Source organism: Gossypium arboreum, chromosome 5 (assembly GCF_025698485.1).
Source record: "Gossypium arboreum isolate Shixiya-1 chromosome 5, ASM2569848v2, whole genome shotgun sequence".
In the NCBI taxonomy this organism is placed as follows: domain Eukaryota; kingdom Viridiplantae; phylum Streptophyta; class Magnoliopsida; order Malvales; family Malvaceae; genus Gossypium; species Gossypium arboreum.
The window spans coordinates 40,369,539-40,385,753 of record NC_069074.1 but is presented as its reverse complement, the minus strand read 5'-3'; the positions used below and the strand labels follow the sequence as shown (position 1 = coordinate 40,385,753).

The 16,215-nt window shown below is 34.7% G+C and overlaps 1 non-coding gene across 1 annotated transcript; it reads left to right on the top strand.

Moving 5' to 3' along the window:
* Nucleotides 1-1,935: 1,935 nt before the first annotated feature.
* LOC128293390 (small nucleolar RNA R71) lies at nt 1,936-2,041 on the top strand. The gene has a single exon (XR_008283573.1). It is a non-coding gene; the product is annotated as a small nucleolar RNA R71 (small nucleolar RNA).
* Nucleotides 2,042-16,215: the final 14,174 nt, after the last annotated feature.

The window sequence follows — 16,215 nt, the reverse complement described above, 5'->3', positions numbered from 1 at the left end:
TTTATAGTCTTAAGCTAGACTTACCTCTCTTCTGCATGGTCAAGGTGGTGCGATGAGTTTACATTCCTCATCCCTGCTATCAACTTTATCAACATAAGGTTTAAGACGAGTATTTTTTACCTTAAAAGTGCCGAATTTGGGATGAATTACCTCGACTGTACCATATAGGAAAATACTGAGTACCGTCAGAGGAATTTCTTCATTAGGTTCAGAAGTGGCAACGCGAGGATCTGCTGTATCTAGTAGTAATTTGTCTCCAACCTTAAGTTGATTTGGTATGTCATTGAGCTCGTCATGGTGTGGTTTTGGTTTATCGGGTGTTCTCGATTTCTGTGTCCACCAGTCATCTAGCTCCTCGATTTGTAGCCTTCGTTCTTCATAGATAGGTCCTTTGATGTTGCTTGAACATGGCTTGTATGCGCTCTTCGAAACTATTTTCTGCACAGAGGGTTTCACCACATGATCAGTACCACTAGTATGATTTATGCAATCGCCCTCGATTTTTGATGTGTTACTCGAATTACGACCTTGAAGGATGATTGTTTTGTCTCCCACACGAAGTGTGAGTTTACCTATGCCAACATTAATTATTGTTCTAGCGGTTGCTAAAAAGGGCCACCCTAAAATTAAAGGAACGTTACTATCCTCTTTTATGTCTAGAACAACGAAATCAATTGGGAATATAAATTTGTCTATTTTGACGAGTACATCTTCAATAATCCCCCTAGGAAATCTGATTGTCTTATCGGCTACTTGAATACTCATCCTAGTTTGTTTGGGTTCCCAAGACCTAGTTGCTTAAACATTTTGTAAGGCATAACATTGATACTAGCCCCTAAATCAGCCAAAGCATTATTAACATCTAGGCTACGAATTAAACAGGGAATAGTAAAACTCCCTGGATCTTTTAATTAGTTGGCCAGCTTATTCTGTAGTATGGCTGAGCAAACCGGATTTAGTTCCACATGCGACGCCTCATCCAACTTCTGCTTATTCATTAAAAACTCCTTTAAGAATTTAACTGAGTTTGACATCTACGAAAGAGCTTCAATAAACGGTAAGTTAATATGTAAATTCTTTAATAATTTAAGGAATTTACCAAATTGTTCTTTTATGCGGTCTTTCCTTGTCGCGTTTGGGTATAGCATGCTAGGTTTGTATTCTTTACTTAGCGGTTTCTGGTCATTGTGGTCCACCTCACCCTTACCTTTACTTACCACAGTTTTTTGCCTCGGTTCTGGTTTAGGTGCAACTAACCTTTCCTCATCTTGAATGATGATTGTATTGACTTGCTCCCTTAGGTTGGATTCAGTGTTACTCGGCAGGCTACCTTGTGGTCGTTCAAATATCAATTTAGCGAGCTGACCTATCTGAGTTTCGATCCCTTGGACCGACGCTTGTTGATTTTTAAGTGCTGTCTCGGTATTCTGAAAATGAGTTTCTGACACTGAAATGAATTTTGTTACCATCTCCTCGAGGTTCGGCTTTTTCTCTTGTTGGTAGGGTGGTTGTTGGAAGCTTGGAGGTGGTGGTCTCTGATTCCCTTGGCCTCCTCATGAAAAATTTGGGTAGTTCCTCCAACCTGCATTGTAAGTATTACTATAAGGATTATTTTGAGATCGAGGATTATTACCCATGTATTTTAACTGCTCGTTCTCCATGTTGTGGCCATAGGGTGGGTATTTTGAATTGCTTGATCCACCTCCACTTACTTCGCACTGCATTACTGGGTGAATGTTAAAAACGCCGTCTGTTTTTGTTGGTTTTGTCCTCATGACTTGCCACTGATAATTATTTAGTGACATCTCTTCTATAAATTCATAAGTATCCTCAGGTGTCTTATTATTGATAGTTCCACCAGCGACTGCGTCAATCATTTGCCAAGTCGAAGGATTTAGACCATTTTGAAACGTTTAAACCTGTAGCCAGAGTGGTAACCCATGGTGAGGGCATCTTTGCAAAAGATCCTTGTATCTCTCCCATGCATCGTAGAGTGTTTCTAAATTTATCTGCACAAAAGAGGAGATATCATTATGTAATTTGGCTGTTTTAGCCGCTGTAAAATATTTTAATAAAAACTTTTCGGTCATTTATTCCCAAGTAGTGATTGACCCTCGTGGTAACGAGTTCAACCACTATTTACCCTTATTCCTCAATGAAAAGGAAAACAACCGAAGGCGAATGGCGTCATCAGAAACGACATTAATTTTAATGTATTGCAAAACTGTAGGAAATTCGCCAAGTGAGTGTTGGGATCTTCATCCTGCAAACCATCAAACTGAACAAATTACTATTTCATTTGAATTGTGTTAGGCTTCAGTTCAAAATTATTTGCAGCAATAGCAGGTCTAACTATACTTGACTTAGTTCCTATTAAATTAGGTTTAGCATAATCATACATAGTACGTGGAGCAGGATTCTGATTTACTAGATCAGCAGCAATCGCAGGAGGTAGCGGATTTTCTTGGTTTTCAGCCATCTCCTCGGTTGTGGTTGAAGTATCGTCCTCTTGCTCTTTATCTGTGTATCTTAGGCTTCGCCTTATTTCTCTTCGATTTTTGCAAACTGTGCGGTCAATCTCACCGTCAAAAAGTAGTGGTCTTGACAGGTTCTTCTAGTTATAGACTAGAAAAAAAAACTTGTCAGAAGAAAATAAATGAAAAATTAGAAAAGAAAATAAAAATTTAAATTGTAATAAAAGTAAAATGGCTAAAGTAATAAAAATCGAGTGTTCCTAATATCCTAGTTCCCCGGAAACGGCGCCGAAAACTTGATACGTGATATTCACGACAGGTTTTAAAGATTTATGAATAAATCGCTCTTGAGACTAACTTATTATCACGATTAAGGCAAATGTACCTATTGAACAGTAGTATAGTTCAGCAAGACCGGATTTTCGAACCCAAAGGAACGACGAGTACTAGTATTTATTTCCTTTTTATTATCTAGCCTAAAAATTAAGAGGTTTGGTTATCTAAACTAATTACTAAACTAAGAATGCACAAAAAAAATTTGAGAAAATACTTTTGGGAAAATTCGATTGATTAAGACAATACCTAAGGAAAAGTCCACCTAGACTTCACTTGTTATTTGACTTTGAATCAGACGATTTATTCATTTGACTTGATCTGTAGAAATCCCTAAGTTATATTATTATCTCTCTCGAGACAAGTAACGTTTAACCCTAGGTTGAATAATTGAAATCTCTTTCTAATTATCACCCTGGAATTGCATTAACTCGATCTATGGATTCCCTTATTAGTTTTCACCCTAATCCGGCAAAATATTGTCACCCTATCTTTAGGCGCGTAATCAACTGTAAGTATAAAACATGAAATTAAAGGAAGCCCGTGTGAGGAAGTCCAGGACATGTTGATTTCCCACATGGGTCCATTTTCTCTGTTTTCGGCCCGTTTCTCGCTCTTTTTACTCTCCTATGCTCACCTAAGTATAAAACATGAAATTAAAGGATTAGGAGCATCGAATTCACCAAATGTAAGGAGAAACCATCCATAAATGTGCTAAGCATGGGATAAAAATATGTATAAATTATGGTTTATCAAAGGACGTTGGAGGCTCGATCACACTATCAATCAGAATATTTGGTATAGTTAGATTTATCATTTTGAGTATGACATGTATAGGGACTTGGTCTTTTTGCTAAGTGTCATATTATTTTAGCAAAATATGTTGGCTTGCCATGAAGGTTGATTCATTTTGTATAAGGCTGTGGATGATGGCTAATATTTATTATTGCTAAATGCATTTAATGAAGATTTTCATGGATGTGGTTATTGCATGGTTTGTATTGATAAGTAGGAGATGTCGTATGTGTAACATCCTAATTTTGGGCTTAGTCAGAATAGTGGTTTCGAGACCACAAATCCGATAAGAAAAATTTCATTTTTATTATATTTTTATGGTCTAAGATTTCACGGAACGATTTCGTGAAAATTTCGTTCGAAAATTTCGACGTTTGGGCACTCAATTTAGTAAAAAGGACTAAATTGTAAAAAGTGCAAAAGTTGAGTTTTATATGTTAGAGGTGTCTAATTGTTATGAAATTTTAAATGGGAGGTCCTTAAATGATAATTAAACCATTGTATAGCTTTTTGGACAAAAATGGCCTTGGTTGGGTAAAATTTGAAAGAATAGTAAAAAGGGCATTTTGGTCATTTAGGGGGTAAAATGAATTAAAAGACAATTTTTAAACCCCAAATGTGTCCCTTTCTTATTGCTACAGCAGAATGTACCAAGAGCAACCATGGTTAGGGTTTGGCCAAGCTTCCAAGCTTAATAGTAAGTGATTCCGAGCTCCGTTTTTAATGTTCTATGTATTTTTGAAATCCCGATAACATGATCTGCTCATTTCTACCATTATTTTGAGCTAGGATTTATGTTTAAAAATTTAACCATGAATGATATGCATGTATTTTGATGTTTAATGGTGGAATATGAAGCTTGAAATTGTGTTAAACAACTTTTGCTAAGCGATTTTACGTGAAAACGAGTAAAACGGTATAATCGGTAAAAATACCTAATGTTCATAAGTACATGTTAGAGTGATAATTTGATGTTTCCATAGAAGGAAAAAATGATCAACATGTCAAAAACATAAGAAAATAGGAAGAAGTTTAATTTCTGAACCTTGGGGCAAAAGTGGAAATATGCAAAAGTTTAGGGGCTAAAATGAAAATTTGTAAAAAAATATGATTAGACCCATATGAATAGTGTGACTAATTAGTAGGCTAAATGTGATATTATTGATTAAGGAAATTGAGATTTGGGCTTAAATCGGGAAAATACAAGGTTATGGACTAGAATGGTAAATTGCCATTTCTGGATCTGAGGTAAGTTTGTACATGAATGATTTATCGATTCTTTTTATTTTATTATATTTTGTTATCATATGAAATGTGGCTGCCTATAGAATGATTATTTGTTGTAAATTGCAAATTGAAAAAGGACTATGAATAAATTGTAACATGTTGAAAAGTGAGGAATTTCCCGGTTGAGCCTTCGGAATAGAAACGATATGAATGATCTATTGTGAGGTCACGTGTGTAGTACTAAGTGCAGGCTACTACGTGTACCGGATAATTAGTCGCATGTGTAGTACTAAGTGCAGGCTACTATGCGTACCCGATAACTTCGATCACGTGTGTAGTTCTAAGTGAAGGCTACTACGTATATCAGATGGTTAGGTCACGTGTGTAGTACTAAGTGCAGGCTACTACGTGTACCAGATAATTGGTTGCATCTGTAGTACTAAGTGCAGGCTACTATGCGTACCAAGTAGCTTTGGCTACAAGTGTGAAAATATGTCCAGGCAACTGAGTATCAGTTATTATTCTGAAGAGTTCAACGGGAAAATCGATTAAGTGAAAATACATGTGAACATGATTCTATGATGAATAAGTGCAGGTATATGTTTAAGAAAATTTTGAGCAATATGCTCGATATTTGAGTGAATTTCAAAAATAAAAAATGGATTAAGTGAAATTATGTAAGTGAATTTTAGTAGTAAAACAATGTTGGACAACATCAGTTGTGTGAATTTGAAAATTCACCAAAAACTGTGTAAGTTAAATTAAATTTCAAATAAATATGAAATTAAAGCTTAATGAGTCTATTTTCATATAAAAGAAACAGGGGGAGTAAAAGAGTTGTATATTATGTGATATTCTGTCAGAATGAATTCGAGATCCCCTATTCTGACTTGGAAAAATTGTTAAAAATTGTAGAAAAATAATTATGGGTTATAATTTATATTATTAGAATCTTTGACGAGTCTAATTTTAATAGAAAAAAACATGAACATTATCTGAGTCTCGTACTATGAGATAAATAAATTTTAGTGAAGAAAGGTCGAAGCTGTCAAACAGAGAAACAGGGGAGACATTGAATAATAAACTGTACTTATTGGATGGACCAAAAATTCTAAAAATTTATGGTGGAAATATATATGAGTCTAGTTTTTGGGAAAATTTACGGATCTTAATTTGGAGTTCTGTAACTCTAGATAAAAATGATTTAGTGACTGTGACTCAAGAAAGCAGCTTAACCAGAACATGTGTATATGTACAATTGTGTTAGTTTTACTATGGAAAGCATGTTAGTAAATTGCTTATTAATATTTCATGTGAGCTTACAAAGCGTAAAGCTTACCCCTCCTTTCCATTTCTTTTAGTTTTGTCAGGTTAGCTCAGGGTTGGATATCGTCGGAGGCAGCATCACACTATCAAGCCAACACCTTGACAGTATAAACACATATGCTAGAATTATCAAGTGAGTGGCATGTATAGGGACCTAGTTTTATAACATGTGTTATTATAATTTGGCCAAATATATTGATCTTTAGTGAGCTAATGATTCTGACTTATAAATCTAGCTATTTATGTTATGTTTGATATTAATGATGTGCATATGCTTGTTTGCCATGCATGGTTGGTAATATGTTATGTGTTGTTGTGAATGTTTAAGTCTGTTAACGCTTCTAACCCTGTCCCGACGTTGGATACGGGTGAGGGGTGTTACAGTATGTGATAGAAAATAACTTAGAATCGATGTGTGGATGTTTGGTTGTGGCTGTTTTGGTTATGTGTTTATGCTTGGATTGGAGATGTTTGATCTTGTGTAGGTTGGTGCAAGTAAGGGTGGCAAAAAGGCTTGGTAGATAGCCTTGTTTTTGTCTACACTGGCAGACACATGGGCATGTGTCTAGGCTGTGTGTAACATACGGTCTGCCCCATGGGCATGTAGTCAGACCGTGTGTCCCCTGCACCTAAATTTGGCAAAATAGAATGCCCAGTAGTAACCACATGGGTGGAGACACGACCGTGTGTCTCAACCGTGTGGAGGACACGGCCATAGTACATGGGCATATGCCCAGGCTGTGCGAATTCTGCACTTTAAATGCGAAATTAAATTCGCCACACGACCTAGTACATGAACGTGTGTCTTGGCTGTGTGCCCCTAAATGGTAGATGACGTCAGAAACAGAATGTCAAGGTTTTAGTACATGGGCTAAGACACGGGAGTGTGCCAGGCCGTGTGAAAACCCCTGTAGGTTTGAATTGAGAAATAAATCCACACGGGATAGGGACACAGGAGTGTCCCGATAGGTTTAGGCCATGTGAGCTACACGGGCCTTCGACATGGCCAAGTTAAGAGGACACACGGGCGTGTCACCCTTCCACACAGGCATGTGCCTTTGGTTGCGTTGAAATTTTTTAAAAGTGTTCGGTTTATTCCCGAACCGTTTCCAAAGCTCGTTTTGTGCCTCGTAGGTCCATATTAGGGACGTTAAAAGGAATTTTGAAGGTTTTAAATTTGAGCGAAATTTTACAACCAAAAAATGTTTGTATGTATGTGTTTAAGTCTAGTAACGTCTCGTACCGTGTCCCGGCATGGGATACGGGTAAGGGGTGTTACAAATTGTATGTTTATTTGTGTAATAAGTCTGTGAATACTCTATAACCCTATTCCAACAATAGATACGAGTTAGGGGGTGTTACAGTACGATTTTTTTTTCTGTGCGCAGATTAGGTGCAGTGATTTTTAAGAGTTGTAATTGAGGTTGTGAGCATCCATCTCATCACATCTCCAAGTGCCAAGTGGGTATGTTTCAAAATTTTGAATAGAATGGCATGTACTTAAGAAGATCAAGTGTGTTTCAAGTAGTAGGGACAAAAATATAAGTTATGAAAACTTAAAATTTTTTTTAAATGTTCAAATATAATTAGCCAAAATCACTTTCGCACCAAATGTAATATTCCTATATCAGGTTCCTTGGATCAAATTGGATATAAGGGTGTTACAGGCTGGGTCGGGCTCAGGCCAAAAATGCCTTACCTGAAGCCCGACCCGTTTTTTAAACGGGCCTTATTTTTTTGTCCAAGCCCATTTTTCAGGCGTATATTTTTGCCCAAATCCTCCCACATTTCGAGTGGGCCTTCGGGCTGAGCCCGACCCATGAACAAGTCTATTCAGAACTTACTCCCCATTTATTTCCATCCTTATAGATAACCCACCAGGTTAGGATGCAGATGTGGCATTCGAAGGGTCTCGGCTCGGATTTTAGTTAATAAAATATTTCAGAATTATTATTTGATCTTTTCATTATTCAGAGACTGTATTATTTTATTTTGAATTATGGCATGACACTTTGGATTTGTTTTCTTTTAGCATGAATGACATTTTATTTGATTGTAAGATATTGAAATATGAATATGAATTAGTTGTGCATGAACTACGATTTTTATTAAAAATACAAATAGTTATTACTTTTCGATGCTAAATTATAATTAAGAATTTTGAGTAGTAAATAAACTAGTAATTAACTAAATTTTCTTCCAAAGATAAACAAATTTTTTAAAATGACTATTTTAAAACTCCTATAGTTTACCGGTCCATTTAAATTGGCTAATGTAGTCTTCCAAATTTAGGTCTAACACCTAGGCCAAGTTGTGTAGGTTACATTCAATGTATTATTTAGTGTATTCAATGTATTGTTTGTAAATTTTATTTATACAAAATGGAATTTAAAAATAAATATCTTGGATGTTTAATATATAAGAATAATTAAAATTTTAATTATTTTAATTTGAAACGATTCAAAGTTTATAGCATTATTAAAAAATTCTACTAATATTTTATATATTTTATAATTAAATTTAGATAACAATATTCTTGATACATAATTGATCTTATTTAAAATAAAAATTTGTTTAAATTTGATTTAATATGGACTGAACAAATAGTTCAAAGTTTAACGAGACCTTATTAACATTCATGGAGAAAATAATACAAATTTTGAATTTTTGGAAAATTTTATATTTTCAAATTTTTAAAATGATTTTTTATTCTAAAGAGATCTTAATTTTCATAATTTTTATATTTTTATTAAAAATACGAAAAAAACTTTAAATTGTTAAATATATATTTTTTGTAATTGTTTATGTACTTTAAAGAGTAATGACCAAATTGATAAAAAAATGTAAATATTGAGAACTAAAAGATTTATTTTACCTTTTTTTTGTAACAAGCACATCACCAATTTTAATGGAAAAATTGAATGAGAGGCCAATATTTTTAAATCAATTAAAGTAATCCTGTTTGAGTTGGCAAATTTTGAGAACAAATATCTTTTGGCTTTGACTTTAGTTGATACTTTGTACATTTGCAAGCCCACCAATGATATCCAAATTGGTTATAACAACATATCTTTGAGATTGATTTGGATTGGATCAAGGCAATCAACTTTATAAGTTTGATGGGATTGGATTGAATTGGGTAAAATTTGGAAGCATATCTTGAACATTTAAGACTTATCTTGAGCTCATTGAAGAGATTCTTTATGCATATTTGTCTTGATGGTTTCAAGGGAAGATTGATTGTAATTGATATAGTATGTTAGCATGCCTCGATTCCTTATAAATTAAGGAGATGTGTATAGGTGATGTATTGCTTTGAGAGCACTTATTCCTTTTCATTGAGGAACGTTTCTTGTGAGTGCATTGAGTGCAAAATCAAGTCAGTTACTTGATTAATATTATAAGTTTTTACGGGGAAAACTTAAAGGAAAGTTGTCTATATCTTAGTTACAAAAATGAGAAGTCTAATCTGGTCAGAGTTAGGGGTTGTAATCACTTGTTATACGAGTTACTAAGATATTGAATTATCTCTCAAGATAAGACCCTCCAGACGTAGGGAAACCAAATTGTATAAATATATTGTGTGTTCTTTGTTTTTTTTTCTAGCTTGTTTATTCTTAATACTTGAAGTAATTGGCACTGGTTTTAAGCGTTGCTTCTGGTACTGCTCATGTTTGCTTGAATGTATCGATTTAGTGCTTTTAGTTTTCGATATAAATATTGAAAAAAACTAATAGAGAAGTGAAGTAATAGAACCATGGAGATGATATTGTTGGGATGAATAATTACAAACCTCAAACATAGATTATAAAACGGACATAAGAAATACCTAAAAAATTATATTTATTATTTTATATTAACTATCTGTTAATTAGTGTTTTAATCCTATATCAAATAAAATTGAGACATAATAATATAAATAAGTGCATGGGCATACGATCATTAGGCATAAAAAAGAATGTTTTAATGTTATTTGATATGTTTTGTTTGGTGGAACAAGGTTTCATTATCATATATTTAATTTTTGTTATTATTTGATGTTTGATACGTTTATTAATACCAGCATTTAATCCTCGCTACGTTGGGCTTTCAATTTTATTTATTTATTTATTTATTTAATAATGTGAAAGTTAAGATTTATTAAAATAATGATTATTTTTTTATTTTATCAATTGTAATATTAAATTTATTGCTTAAAGTTGACCATAAATCTTAAATTGTTTTGAAATTAAAAAGAGAAATTTTGTTTTTTTTTCCTGGAGTGAATTGGATATAAAGACAAAATGAACTAATTCAATACATCATTAAAAATAAAAATATTTTGTAAGTAAATAAAGTACAAATTCTAAATTAACCCAAGTAAATGTTTGGGATAAATTAGCACTATAAGCCCTTATTTTATTTAGGAAAATAGGTTTTTTTTTTAACTATTTTAAGGTTAGGGTTTAGTGCTTAGTGTATGTAATAGTCCATTTTTAGGGTTAATCGGAAAGTGATTTTGAGACCACAATATGAAGTCAAAATATTTATTTTATTATTTTATTAAGGTTTACAATATGATAGAATGTTTGTGTGAAAATTTCATAAAAAAATTTTACTGTTTGAGTGGTTAACTCGGTAAAAAGGACTAAATCGCATAAAGCGTAAAAGTTGAATTCTATAAGTGAAATGAATCAATTAGCTAAAGAAATGAAATGATGGGTACTTGCATGGTAACTGTACCATTTTATAATGAGTGGACAACTTTGGGCATGTATAAGGTGGATTTTTAATGTTAGTTAAAGGTTAGTTTAGTTACATGGTTATTATAGTTATAATAGATAAATAAAATAAAATTTTATTTCTATAATCTTTAATGTTTCTTCTCCACCGAAAATAAGAAAAAGAAATAGCCATTGTTATACTTTCGTTCGGCCAAGCTTAGGTAGCTCATCAAGATTGAGAAAAGTCAGATTCAAATATAAAACGAGGGAAAACAAAGTATCGGATTAGTCGACCTAATTCGTCGTTACAGCGAACGAGGTAAGTTCGTATGCTAATAAATGTATTTAAATTGTGTTATAAATGCTTATTTATTATTGAATTTAATTGAATTATATATGTTTCATTATCATTGAATTGTTATGAATGTTGAACGAGCAAATACAAGCAAGAATTGACGAAGTTACGACATCCGAAAGTCTTGTACGAACCTTAGGAATAATATAGGATACAAACATCATGACATTAGGATTACCAAGATGTGATTACATGTAAGACCATGTCTGGGACATTGGCATTATATTAAGATTACGTGTAAGACCATGTCTGGGACATTGGCATCATATTATGATTTCGTGTAAGACCCTCTCTAGGACAGTGGCATCGATATATGATAACATGTAAGACCATATCTAGGATTTGGCATTGTATGAGCTTTATGTGATTTTTGAGTATCCTTAACAATTCTAAATGGTTCAATGGGCATAGTCAAGTCGATAAGGAAAGTACAATTGAATTAAGTGATACAAGTTTGTACAGAACTTATATGAGAATCAAATGAAGGTAATTTGGTAAGTTTTTAGAGTATCATGTATATGAAATGAGAAAGATTTATGTATAAGTATGTTCCATGCCAAAAATGTGTTTATTTGGCTATAATGAGGTATGAGTTGAATGATATGTGAGATATGAGTTATAGTTATTTTAACTAAATATAAATGTGGCACATAGTGTGCAAAATACCGTTATTTGATGATATTTCACATAATTCACTTGGCTAAAGAAAAGGTGATAGTAATTGAATTGAATAAAGTTTAGATATATTATTGCTTATGCATATGAAGATGTGAATGAATTGACAAGAAGTATTCAAACCATATGTGTTTTGAATGAATAAACTCATGAAAATTTTGATTAGCTATGTGCATGAATTCGAGATAGAATGGTGCAATCATATGAATTATATCATGTTTTGAATAATGGTTTTAAATGCAATTATTTAATAATATGAGTTTATTACTAAACGAGCTTACTAAGCTGTATAGCTTACTTTGTGTTATTCTCCTATGTTTTATAGTGATACGGACGTTCACTCGAGTTGGAAGTCGGCAGAGATCGCATCACACTATCCGGTTTTTAACTTCGGTATTTATACACTTGTGACTTGGTTTTATGGCATGTATAGGCTTGAGTAATGTATTTGGCCATTTTATATGGCTTATTAATGACTTATGTTTGATGTGTAATTTGCCTTGTGTAATGGCATAATTTGGTATGGTTGGTGATGGTTCAAGATGATTATTTGGCTATTTGGTATATGTTGAGTATTTACTTATGAAAAACATGAGTATTTATGAGTCAAGCTTTGTGTGTGATTGATGGTAGTAAAAACACATATTGAAATAAGTTGTATTGAGGAGTATGATATGTACTTTTGGTATGTGATTGAATAGGTAAGTAATGAGGAATGAATCATGCTAGTTAGTATGTGTTTGAATGTACAAATGGTACTGAATTGAGTAGTGAAATGGTTGAAGATGAAATGGCATGATATATGTATGAATTGTTATGAAGTGGCTACCAATTGGGTTGAATTATTGATGTAAATTATACTTGTGTATGCTTGTGAAATAGGGTGGCAAAATGGTTATGCAAATAGCCTATTTTTGTCCACATGAGAAGAGACACGGATGTGTGTCTTAGCCGTGTGCGACACATAGTCATACTATATGGCCGTGTGTCTCTTGGGGTAGCCCTTCGATTTTTAAGTCAGAATACCTTACAGGTTTGACACGGTCTAGACATACGAGCGTGTCTATTGGTCATATGTGAAACACGGGCTGGCACATGGGTGTGTGCCCGGCTGTGTGACCCAAGTTAGTAACCTCTCCAGATTTCCCACGGCCATGGCACACGGGCGTGTCCTCGGCCTTGTGGTGCAAGTCAGAATGTATGCCCTGTTTTCACACAATCTGTGACATAGGCGTGTCTGGTGACCGTGTGAGGCACACTGCTTGTTCACAAGGGCGTGTGACCCTAAAATGTTTGAAAATTTTATAAGTTTCACAAAGTTTACAAATGTTATCGGTTTAGTCCCGAACCACTTCTAAGCATGTTCTGAGGTCTTGAAGAGTCTCGTAAGGGACAATATGATTGTGTTTTCATAATTATGACCATGAATGTTTAAAGCATGTAATATTGATGTAATTCATTCGATAATGCCTCGTAACCCTATTTCGACGATAGATACGGATTAAGGGTGTTACAGTGTATATATTAGGGTTTAGAGTTTTAAAAGGGTTTAAGATTTTTGATTGAAACTGCAGAAGTTCATAGGTAGATTTGAGGGATTGGGATGTGATAACGCTCTTTAGAACACATACATTTCATATGTCATGGTAGGATAGGACCATCACCTCATAAACCTATCATAGGGAAATCTAGTTTCGAGATAATAATGCATGATACAATTAGGGGTTCGAGTATAACCAGGGGGCTAGGTGACGGTTGTTACATGGTTAAGAGTTCAAGCTTTTTCGATACCCGTAAATGATACCTTATATATAACGTACATAAGATTGAGGGCATAATCATACGGAAAAACTCAAGGGATTTCTAGTGTAATCAACTTATTTTTTTCTCTATTTCCAAACAGCCGATATCTTTGACCTTTCATTCTTATCCAAAAGTTGACACTGAGGTGGACACAAGAGGGCTTTCAAGTGCAGAACAAATGTTTCGGCACAATAGAGGTTAAACTCGGGTTAGCGCCACAATGGTTGTAGTTATTAGTGGCTTGTTGAATAATGAAAACCATTGTCACCCCAAAAGGAATATCACCTTTACTGCACCGTAATTGTCGTTCCCCATCTTAGAGTCCTATTGCGTCCACGACGGTGCCAACCTTCGAATAAGTAAGAAGGTTAATGGTATTGGTTGCTTGGAAATTGGAGAAAAAATTACACCGATTATAGTAGGAAGTCATAGAGTTTTTCCATATGATACGGGTGCGATAAAATTATACAACTTCTGAATCTGCTTTAAATATGGATTGCATCATAAATGGGACGTATTCTCTTTCTTCCTATATAATTTTCCTATAAATGGGACGTAATTTCCATAATATAGACACGCATCAAACTACTAACAAACATCGAATAGTTTTGTTGTGAGAGTTGTGTGTACTTATTTGGACAACCCTCTACTTCTTTTCTTTTTTTTTTTTGCAATTTTTCATCCAATTTGTGACCAAAATTAAAATTAGTCAATAAGTGAAATCAGTTATTTACTATGACGGTCAAATCTGTAATACAGATGTCGAGGTGGTGTTTGTAGAAGCGAAGTTTGTGGAATTGGCTTTTAATCTTACGATTAAATTGCATGAGCTATGGACCAGAATCAGGTGAAACGTTGGGGTATCGACTCGGGGAAGAATTTTGAAGTTGCAATACAAATTTTTTGCCTCTGTTAACCCCTATAAGTATGAGCTATTTGACGTGACTGACGAGGTACTCTCGAGACAGCCATATCATTCACTACTCAAGTGAAAATGCTATAATGAAGTTATATGTCGAGTTCATCGATGCTGATGGATCTAGCCTATCATCGACCACCATTGTTGCAAATATGGGAATCAAACCTAAAGTATATGTGTAGCGCCCCAAGTTTTTAAATATGTCTCTGTGATTCATTGTCACAATTGAGTATCTGCTTCAGTGGTTAAGTGTTCTGGGTGTGTATGGGAGGTCCCAAGTTCAAGCCTTAGTTTGGAAAAATTTTGGCTTTTTGAGGAATAAAGCCTCACTCTAGTTCAGTAGGTTTATGTTATATTGTCGGTAATTCTATATCAAAATGGGCCTGCTGGTCTGGTGGTTAAGTGGAGTGTTGGAGGTCCTGAGTTTGAATCCCTGCGAGGGAGTTTATTTTTTTGCTTGTTTGACCGAGAGAGTTTCAGTCAAACTAAAAGTATATAGTGGTTGAGTCAAGGAGTTAGTGGGGGAGTGTTTTGAGGGATGTGGGAGTGTTGCTAAATTTTTTGATTTTATTTTGTTACAACTCTTTTTGGTTTATCTCTATTGTCAAAAATCTCGGTGCCATTTTTGACGTTTTTGAAATATTCAAGTGTTCGTTCTTTCACTTTTCTTCACATCTTCCTATTCGGTTATTTTTTGTACTGTTGGGGTTTGTTTTATTCGTGCATCAGTTTAATTGATTAGTGTAGAGGGGATTTGTCCTACTGATAAATATTCTGTAAGTTGCATTTCTTTGCGATAATCTCTTTGTTGTCCCTAAAATTCACGTGTGGTAATTCTTTTTTGTTTTTAATTGTCGTATGTGGGATCAACTGTTAGTGTTATTGATCGATTTAGGAGAAGACCAAGGGACTGTGGACTACTGTTCGGCACTCTAGTAGTGTGAAATTGTTGTGGTTGTGCGAAGTTAAGGGTTTGGAAGGGTTAAATGAGTTACTTTTTTGATGTGGTTCGGTTAAATTTATCATTTTAAGTGTCTAACTTGGGGTTTAATTGATCAAATTTAGGTTCTGATGGTCTCGAGAGTGTTCTGGCATCAAAACAATATCAGGTGTGTACTTAATTATCCAGAAAAAGAAAATCAGCGAAAGCTGAAAACGAATCTGTCGACGCCACACTAGCGTGTGGTAGCCTGTGTGGTAGGCTGTATGGCAGCACACGGGCGTGTGATCGATGAACTAGGCCATGGCGCGTGACACGAGTGCATAACATGACTGTGTAAGGACTGGCGAGGCCGTGTGTGAGACACAGGCTTTACCAATTGGGTCGTGTGGGCCACATGGGTGAACCGCATGGGCATGTGGAATTTTGGGTCAGGTCGTGTGATTCACATAGCCAGGGCCAATTTGGGCCCTGTGGCCCACACGGGCGTGTAAGCTTACACGGGTAAGCCACATGGGTGTGTGAGCCCATTTTTCTAAAATACTCTGAAAGCTTGCTCGGGTCGCCTAAGTCGACTGAGACCTACTGTAGGGTCGGTAAGAGTTACTTGACCTCTGATTACGTGATCTGACTATGTGATATATGTGCTCTAGCATGTTACTCTT